The following is a 9,748-nucleotide window of genomic DNA, read 5'->3' on the forward strand; positions in this document are numbered from 1 at the left end:
GTTTAGCTTCTTATTTGCAACATAGTACATAGTTGCTTAGAGTTGCAGCTGAGAGGCCGGCAAGTGAGGTGGGGAACGTTGGAGTTTGCCGTCACTGGAGCAAGCAAGCCTCCCTGCTCGCTTCAGTGCATGGCTGCCAGCCGCCATCTTGGCTGACAGTTAATTTGCATAAGGATATGCTGATTAGCAATGGGAAGGGTAGCGGTTGTATGCTAATTACCATGTTTCTCTTTTATTAGTGTAAATAACTCCATCCTCTGCCTGATCTTCACTTGGCATTCTCCCTGGGTGCAAGTCTGTGACCAATTTTCTACCTTTTATAAGGACACCTTTCTTATTGGATCAGGAACCCAGCCTATTCCAGTTTGACCATGTCTTACCTTAATCACATCACAACTACCCTATTTCCCAAGAAAGGTCACATTCTGAAGTACTAAGGGGTTAAAACTTCAGCAGTGAATTTAAGGGAAACACATTCAACTCATAACAGTGGCCATCTTTTCTAAAGCAAAAATCAGAACACATACTTCGGCATATGGTTTAACAATGGGGCAGAATTGTCTGGGAAATGTGGGGGTTTAGGGAGGATCACTTTTAAGAGAAAATCCAGGCATACCCATGTTAATCTGAGAGTTTTAAAACATCCCTAGGCAGATATCTAACTTAATAGGTTATTCTAATTACCAGAAATCAGAGCAGAAATCTGTGGATGCTCTAAATAATCAGTCCCAGGATATCAGAGAGGACTTCCCATGAAATCAAATCAATGTGAGATGGATAGGTAGACCAACACACACACACACACACACACACACACACACACACACACACACACACACACACGCCTTCTTTTGAAAATTTGAGCAAGTAAATGAGATTTGTATGCATTTGACTAGCTTCATTAAGGATCAGTGTGGAGAATTAAATATGTGTATATTGAGGATTTTAAAAAGCAGAATGTTTCCTGAAATAAACATAAGATTTTGCAAGTGTAATTTTTATTACAGCTGGTACTGTTTCCTTATCACTACTAGCCCCCACAAACTTGGAAACATATCCAAAAGTGTGGCAGAATAGTAAGAAGCTAAGAAAATTCCTGGGCAAGTGAAATGGGGAAACTGAGACCAAAATAATTAAACAAGGCCAAATAGTTTGGGCAGCTTGCAGTCAGCTAGTGAATCACAAGATCCTATCTTCCCCAACCAAGGAAGCTTAAGAGAAAAAGGTTAATACCTCTCCTCCCTAACCAGGGAATGCATAGCTTAAATCATCCTAGCCTGGGAAAATAGAGAGCAATCAATGCCATTTATGCCAGCTAAACCCAAGGACAAATATCACTTGAGGAATGTTAGAGCAGAAAAGGGGAGGAGGGGGGAAGAAAGGTGGATTGGGTTTTTTTGTGTGTGTTTTTTAAAAATATAGTTTTATCATTGATTTCAGAGAGGAAGGGAGAGGGAGAGAGAGATAGAAACATCAATAATGAAAAAGAATCATTAATCAGCTGCACATCCCACACTGTGGATTAAGCCCGCAAACCCAGGCATGTGCCCTGACCAGAATTGAACTGGTGACCTCCTGGTTCATAAGTTGATGCTCAGCCACTGAGCCACCCCAGCCAAGCAGAAGTGTAAATTTTATCTCACCCACTAAACAAAGAAATCAGCTGTCTTAGAACTTTCCCAACAAGATGACTGAAGTATGCACAAACATTCTGAGATGAGCCACAATAATGTAGCAGGGCACTTTGAAACCTAGTCTGCTACCTAAGATATCCAGCAGGGACACTTTGAAACTTACAGGGAGAAGGATATAAAACCCTTTGAATCCCTACTGGGCGATGTGCTCAGACTAACTGAGTTGCCTGCTTATGCTTAATGCCAAGTGTATTTTTAATAAATTTGCTTGCTTTGCTTCAACGCTGCTATCTGTCACTCATCTGAAATCTTTCTTGTGAGATTGATAAGAGACAAGGAGGGGACAGCCCCATCCTCTGACTCAGAGAGCAGTCCAGTAACACAAGATATAATGAAAAGCAACAGGAATATATTATCCACCAATGGCAATATAGCTTCCCTGATCAAAAACTTGTTTTACAAGAGGCAATCTTACCCTTTCTGAAAAGTTTTCCAGGTTCTAAGCACTTAAATATAAAGCAAATAATTTCAAACCATGTCAGAACTAGGAGTTATATCTATAATAATAAAAGCATAATATGCTAATTAGACTAGACGTCCTTCCAGATGACCTTTCGGACGAAGCAAGCCACAGAGGCTATGGCTGCAAGGGCCAAGCACCTTGCAAGAATTTCGTGCATTAGGCCTCTAGTAAATAAATAAATGAAATAACCTGAAAATCTTATAAATGTGTTTTATATGGGACAAGGGATCAGGATGGGGGAAAGACCCCCAAGAAATTGAGTAATGATGGAAGAAACAGAAGCATTGCTCAGTGAGAAAATAAAAATCACTCTTTTTTATGTATTGACCACAGACCTGGGTACAGGCAAAGTGTAACACAGTGAAATGCTCTTTCTTTCTAACTCTATCTTAACTGTAGCCTGCATTTCTGCAGTGCCCTTCAGGCAGTAGCTCCTGCTATAGAAATGTTAATTACTAGAGGAATTCTGCTTGAAGGTTGAAATTTTGGCCAAGATTTACAGGAGCCTCAAGACTAAACTCAATTTGGGGGGAGCAGGGGACCGCTCAGGTGTGAGACACAAAGAGATTTTGAGATTTCCTGCTGTTCCCACTGCTCTTCTGTTGGTGCCTAGATGTCTTCGGTTGGTCATCACACACTTCTTGCCCTGCCCATTGTTCCTTCCCTGGACATAAAAGAAGCCTAAATTCTGGACTCTCTTAAGATGGATTTGAGGAAGATGTAAGCCTCCCCCAGCTCCATTTTCTCAAGCTTGGTGCCTTCTTGATCAATATAACTTTCCTTACTCCAAACTCTGGCATTTTGAATATTGGCCTTTTTGGAAACGTTGGGCACACGAACCTTGAATTGGTAACAAAAGTGCTGGGCATTTTCCTTATCTTCTTTAATCCTCACAACAACCCTACAAAGTAGATATTGGCACTTTCACTTAACAGATAGGGTAAGTGAGGCTCAGAGAGGCTAAGTAATTTGTCCAACTAAGTCCATGAGGCAAGCATGTGGCAGAAGCAGGCATGGAACCCAGGTCACCCAAACCCAATGTGTCCAAAGCTGGTGAGGGGCCTGTGGGGATCCAAAGCGTTTCCATCTCAGAGCAGACTCAGTAGGAACACCAGGCATGGTGAGGACGGCTGGAGTGGGCGGAGAGGAGAGTACGGAGGTAGATTTCTGGGCTTCAAGGCCTAACAACAACTGTGTATTGGGAAAACAATTTTGTTCAAGAGGGCTATTTATAGGGATGTTTTTCCTCAGTACTTCCCTCATCTCCTCCCTTTTGTGTTAAAAGGCGCCTGGCAGATTGGTAAAGGGTTACAGGCAATGCACAGGAAACTCTGGAACACAATGAAAGGGGTGGGGACAGATCCCCACCCACCTAAGAAAGTCACTTACTGCAGCATTCAGAGACCCTGGGGGAGACAGCTGGAGCTCAGAACTGCCTCTCTGCTTCTTTTTAAAAAGGCCACATGCCCAAAGGGGTGATGAACAGCGGAAAATCAGAAGCAGAGGAGGAGCAAGAGGCAATGAAACAAACCAAACCAAACACTGAGATAATGGAAATCCATCAACATCCAAGTCATCCCCTCTCCTGTGGACTCCCTAATTCTATGAGGAATTCCACTTTTTCTTCCCCAAGTCTCTGTTCAGTTTGGCAACAACAAAGACAGAACAGGGAGTGAGAGGAGAGAGACCAAACCTAGCTGCTGACAAGGACCCAGGACCTACTTCCAGGTCCTCAGGGCAGACCAGCCAGGCTTGTGGGGCTGCCGCCTACAGGAACAGCCCTGGCGTCCTTCCCCAGAGCCACTGAATAGAGGCCTCCAGACAAATGGACCCAAATTCGGACTTGAAGGCTTAGGCAGAATCAGATGTCGGTATAATAGTGATTCAACCCAGGGCACTTGGCTCTCCCTCTGGCCCTGTGAAGTGTCTTCTCTGCATGTGACTCTAGGAAGGAAGTTCCCCGCTGCTGCTTGGCAGCGGCCAGGCCGGGCCGGAGGTGGAGTGGGACAAGGGGGTCTTGTGTTGCCTGGTTCCTGCACCGATTCTGAAACACTGAAGACTCATTGAATGCTACCCTGTGCAGTATGGGTCGAAGGTCACTGCGGGTTTTTAAAAGCTCTGCAGAACACAAAAGATCGCCGAACCTCTTGTTTTTAAACAGCATTCGGTGCAAAGAAATTAGAGTCAAATATAAGTGGGGAAAAGGTATTTCTCCAATCATCTCAAACACTGTGTGCCGGTGTCTCAGCTAATCTCTAACCCCAACCTCTCACAAATTCTCCCCAGTCCTGCACTGTACACCGTCAAAGGGCATTCCCTCCTGCGAGCTCTGATACAGCCCTGGACATACAGAGGAGTGTGTTTTTATCTTTCTTTTAAAAATAGTGTTTTCCCTTCCCAGCCCCCATCTTATAAACTCAGAGTCATCTTGGACTCCACTTTCTCTATATTAGTATTTACATAAAAGTCTGAGGTTCTGAGTTAGCAGGTAGGGGCACTGATCAGTGGCATTTCTTTTAAAAAGTTAGTAAGACTTCATTTTTTGTAACCGAGTCTTTTTCTTTCTTCCTATTCCGTCACCTTCTGCCCTTTCTACTTCCAAATGTCTGGTTGATGGTGAAGCAACTGAATCACATTCTCAGCTGGGAATATGAGGCTATAAAGTTGTTTCCCAATGCTACCCTCCTCCCCCGTCGCCAACCAGTAATGTTTTGCAACCCAAGGAACTGAAAGGGAACTAAAACACACAATGAGAGACGGTGAGGGTAGGGGTGAGGAGGGAGACAGAGAGAGAGAGAATATAAATTATAACAATGACGATGTCTCTTCTTCAATGTGTAAGCGTGGAGTGAGACCCTTTAGAGGCCTCCTTCTCATGCCGATCACTGCGCCTGCTTGTCCTCAGAAGCACACTTGGAAGCAAAGCTGGCTTTCCTGGTCACAGAAGTGGAGCGATAGAGGGTCTGCTGACGCGTCTCTGGATGCACCACCAGCAGGCTGACCGTTTTCCGGCTTCTAGGGCTGGGAGACTGATTCTGGTTCTTGTTCCTTCTTCACCTCTTCTCCACTCTGTTCTGTTTGCTTAGAGACTGGTAATGTGAACCTCCCCAACCCCACTAAGAATGCTGATTCAACATCATTTGGACGCTTAGAAACAACGACTTGCAGCAAAAACCTAAATCTGGGACCCACAGCACAGAGAAATGCAATGATGGAGTGTGGGAGACATGACTTTCTTTCTTCTTTTTTTTCTTCTTTTTTTCCCCTTTATTGATTAAGGTATTACAAATGTGTCCTTATCCCATGAGACATGACTTTCTAGAAGCCCACTTGCTCTAGCCATTCTTGTTCCCTAGTGGCTTCAGATCCTCAGGGCACTGGCACTGGGCTGAGGGGCAGGGGCACAAGGTCTCTCTCATAGAAGAGTTTCACCCAATATAATAGTCTGCTAGAGCTGCCATAACAAAACACCATAGATGGGGTGGCTTAATCAATAGAAATTCATTTTCTCACAATTTGGGAGGCTGGAAGTCCAAGATCTGTAGGTTTGGTTTCTCCTGAGGCTTCTTTCCTTGCCTGGATGGTGGCCACCTTCTTGCTGTGTCTTCACGGGGTCTTTTCTCTGTGGTACACATCCCTGGAGACCCTCTGTGTCCTAATCTCCTCTTCTCACAAGGACACCAATCATATTGGATTAGGGCCCTCTCTAATAGCCTCATTTTAACACAATCACCTTTCTAAAGGCCTTACCTCCAAATACAAGTCAGATACTGAGGTACTGGGGGTTAGGGCTTCGACATATGAAAGGGGAGGCACAATGCATTCCACAGTGACAAACTAGCATCTTTAAACTGGGAGGAGGGGAGAGGAAAGGGGGAGAGAAAATGTGCCCAGTAGGAAGATGAGCTAAATTCAGAACATATTAAGCACAGTCCATGGACAAAGAATTACATGTATATTTAATTAGTTAGGCACTAGAAAAGGAGACTAAGATTGCTGATTACTAACCCTATAGACAAACTGGGTAACATCGAAGGCTAGATCACAGGGGACATTAAAATCTCCCAATACTCACTCTGTCTTCTTTATTTAGGGCAGAGAAGATTGCTACCATCTTGGTGAGTGAAGGATGCAGAGGGCACACCTCCATGGGCATTAGTCTTAAACAGTTGCAGGTAAGATAAAGCACAGGCAACGACAGAACTCTGCTGCACGAGCTCCATGGGAGTGAAGTGCTTTTTGCACCAGGACAATCTGCTAAAGGCATCAGTTATATCATTGGCCAATAGCTTAACCAGTCCTCCTGTTAACAATCATACATTATCTTCATAGAACCTGCTTCCTAGGAAATCCACAGCCCATTGAAAAAACCTGTGGGAATCCAAATCTGACTTTTTTCCACAGACCCAGAAAAAGGTACACATCTTAGAGAAAGCAAGGAGAAAGAGAAACATGGGAAAGAAAGAGAAAGAACAATAGAACATCAAGAGTGTCCAGAATAAGCCCTAGCTGGTTTGGCTCAGTGAATAGAGCATCGGCCTGCGGACTGAAAGGTCCCAGGTTCGATTCTGGTCAGGGGCACATGGCCAGGTTGCAGGCTCAATCCCCAGGAGGGGGCGTGCAGGAGGCAGCCAGTCGGTGGTTCTCTCTGATCATTGTTGTTTCTATCTCTCTCTCCCTCTCCCTTCCTCTCTGAAATAAAAAAGAGTGTCCAGAATAAGTCCGGCACCTACCGCAGGGTATGCCCAGCAATGAGAGGGGACAGAGCAACTGGGGAGGAGGCAGCTTTCCAGGATCTGAACAAGGCTGTCACCATGTGGCTTCATTCTGGCTTCATAAGTTGTGAGTTCTTCCCACCATGAAGTGCAGGTAATTGAGCATTATCAAGTAGAGACAAATAGCTACCATGTACACATATCAAGAAAGGTTTGTTCAATGGGCCCAGGCATGATGGACGCCTTGCCCAGTGCTCAGTATCACCTCAACCCTGAACCCTAAACAACTTGAATCCAACTGATCAGGAAGCAGGAACCAAAAGGTCTCAGGTTGGTCCAGATTGAAAATGCTATGATTGTCCCTTTGAGGAATCCTCAGTAAAGCATAGAAGAATCTTAGGGCCAGGTCAAGGTTACTAGCTTTACTTGTTCACCTAGACAGGCCTGTTTTGTGACAACCTCCACCTGCTGGGTTTTGATGGTGAGTAAGAGGATCTGGTACATAGCTAATGTTATACTGGGAAATGTTTTTGCAAATTACTTGTAAATGACTGTTTTCATACTTCACTTTTGAACTTTACTGTGTGAAAGACCATTATTTAGTAAAAATGATATGTAATTAAAAATTAATTCATACTTGAATAAAGTCTGTCGATTAGTTAATATTGGGACAATATGAATTTCCTAATTTTGGTCACTGTATTCTAGTTATGTAAGATATGAATAGCCCTCGCTGGTTTGGCTCAGTGGATAGAGCGTCGGCCTGCGGACTCAAGGGTCCCGGGTTCAGTTCCGGTCAAGGGCATGTACGTTGGTTGCGGGCACATACCCAGTAGGGGGTGTGCAGGAGGCAGCTGATTGATGTTTCTCTCTCATCGATGTTTCTAACTCTCTATCCTTCTCCCTTCTTCTCTGTAAAAAAATCAATAAAATATACTTAAAAGCAGTGAAAATACGGAACCCCTTTCTTAAAAAAAAAAGATATGAATATTTGGGAATGCTGGGTGAAGGGTATATGGGAATTCTTTGAGTATTTTTTTGCATATTTTTAGAGCTGAAATTACTTCAAAATAAAAAGTTAAAAGGATGTTTTTAAAGATTTAAAAAGGTAAATCATAGGGCCTGACAATTTATCCATAATTTGTGCCTAGGGGGCCTAGACCCAGAAAAAAAGTACCCCTCCAAAGTAATGAAATCGACTGTTGGTCAGATGAAATAGCAAATATGACTGTTTTTGCTACTGTAAACTCCTAAACAAATGGCAATGGTAATGATTACAGTCTCATGTGGAGATGCATTTGTATAAATAAAAGGAGGAACAAGCCATTATCCTAAATACACCAGCAATATTACAAAATGCTTAGAAATTGCTATTCTGGCAGGAGGCAACATGGAGTCATTGACAGTTTTGAGCAAAATAGGCATCTAATAACAGCCATACTACAGGAAGCTTCATCAGGCCTCTAGTACACAGGGCGGGTAAAGTGGGAAGAGACCAGACTCAGCCACTGGGGAGTTTTTCTAACAACTGAGGAGGGAGCAATCTCACAGATGGGAAGGAAGAAATCTAGACCACAGGCATTTTGAAGGACTCACAGGTCTGGCAAGGACTAGCCTGGAGGTGTGGGCAGAAAGAGAGAAATGAGTCAGTGGCTACTTGAAGATGTCTCACCAAGATTGAGGCACTGTGGTGATGTCATTGAGAGACAGATGGAAAATGGAAGGGAGGCGACAACATACACAGAGACTGGGCTGAGGACTCAAGTGGCTGCAGGGGCCAGGCAGGTGCAAAGGGGGAAGACAGGCATGGGGGCTGAGCGACTAACCAGGGTGCCTCCAAGGGGACTGACACAACTTGGCATCAGCATTCCTTGCCCTGTGGTGTCTGTGTTACCAAATCTTCCTTTTTTTTTTTTTACAAGAAAATCCAGAAATCCAGCTCTGTTATGGGAAACCTCTTAACTCTTTAGTATTGGCAATTAATTTAAAAAATTTTTTGAAGCATGGTGTATGCCAAACCAAACACATCTGTGGGCCAGATTCTACAGGCAGGCATTCATTGTGACCTCTGACAAAGAGATGAGGTCAAGGGTTGAAGTTCATAAACTATCTTGATGGGATAAGTGACCAAAAGGTATTTGGTAACTAAAATACTATACGCAAGGCTTGTACCAGGAATCTGAGCTGTATGAATGTCCCTACCCTTCAAGTCTATATATGGGTTGAATTTATACAGGAAGTTGGATGTAAACCGCCAATGGTTAAATCACAAGAATTTGCGTGCTTACTCGTACTGTGTGCTGAGTACACAGAAGTCAAGGAATTTCCAATCTAACTGGGGAAGAAAATACATGCCCTCCTGAAAACTTGAGACAACTTATGAAACAATAATTTCTCTGTGGGAGATGCTTTCTCCACATTGTGCTAGAATATCAACGGCTTTAAATCCTGGATTCTTTCCCCACCCCATCACACCCGCTTCTGGGAGTCCAGAAAGAAGGAAAGCCTAGCAATAATGCGTGTGTGTGTGTGTGTGTGTGTGTGTGTGTGTGTGTGTGTGTACTTGAATCTGTGACCAGATTTCTAATTCCCTGGGCAGTGGTTACCAAGCCACAGCCTCTGCCCTCCTCTCACTTGGGAGGGGCGCTAGCTGGGTTGGGGGGTACCTGGGCGCCGAGTGGAGGGTGAGAGCGGCGGGCGGAAACCGCGCCCTGTCAAGTGTCTCCGCTCGAGTCCTGTGTTTTGTTCCTGTCATTACTCTTTCAGGGTCTGTGTAGGAGCAGGCAGGCACCGAAATAGAAAGTGTCAAAGCGCTGGTGACAAGGAGGATAAACAAGGCCGGGCTTCTTTCGGTCCCACCGAGCCCCCTCCGTCCC

This window comes from Myotis brandtii, unplaced genomic scaffold (assembly GCF_000412655.1).
Source record: "Myotis brandtii unplaced genomic scaffold, ASM41265v1 scaffold46, whole genome shotgun sequence".
Classification (NCBI taxonomy): domain Eukaryota; kingdom Metazoa; phylum Chordata; class Mammalia; order Chiroptera; family Vespertilionidae; genus Myotis; species Myotis brandtii.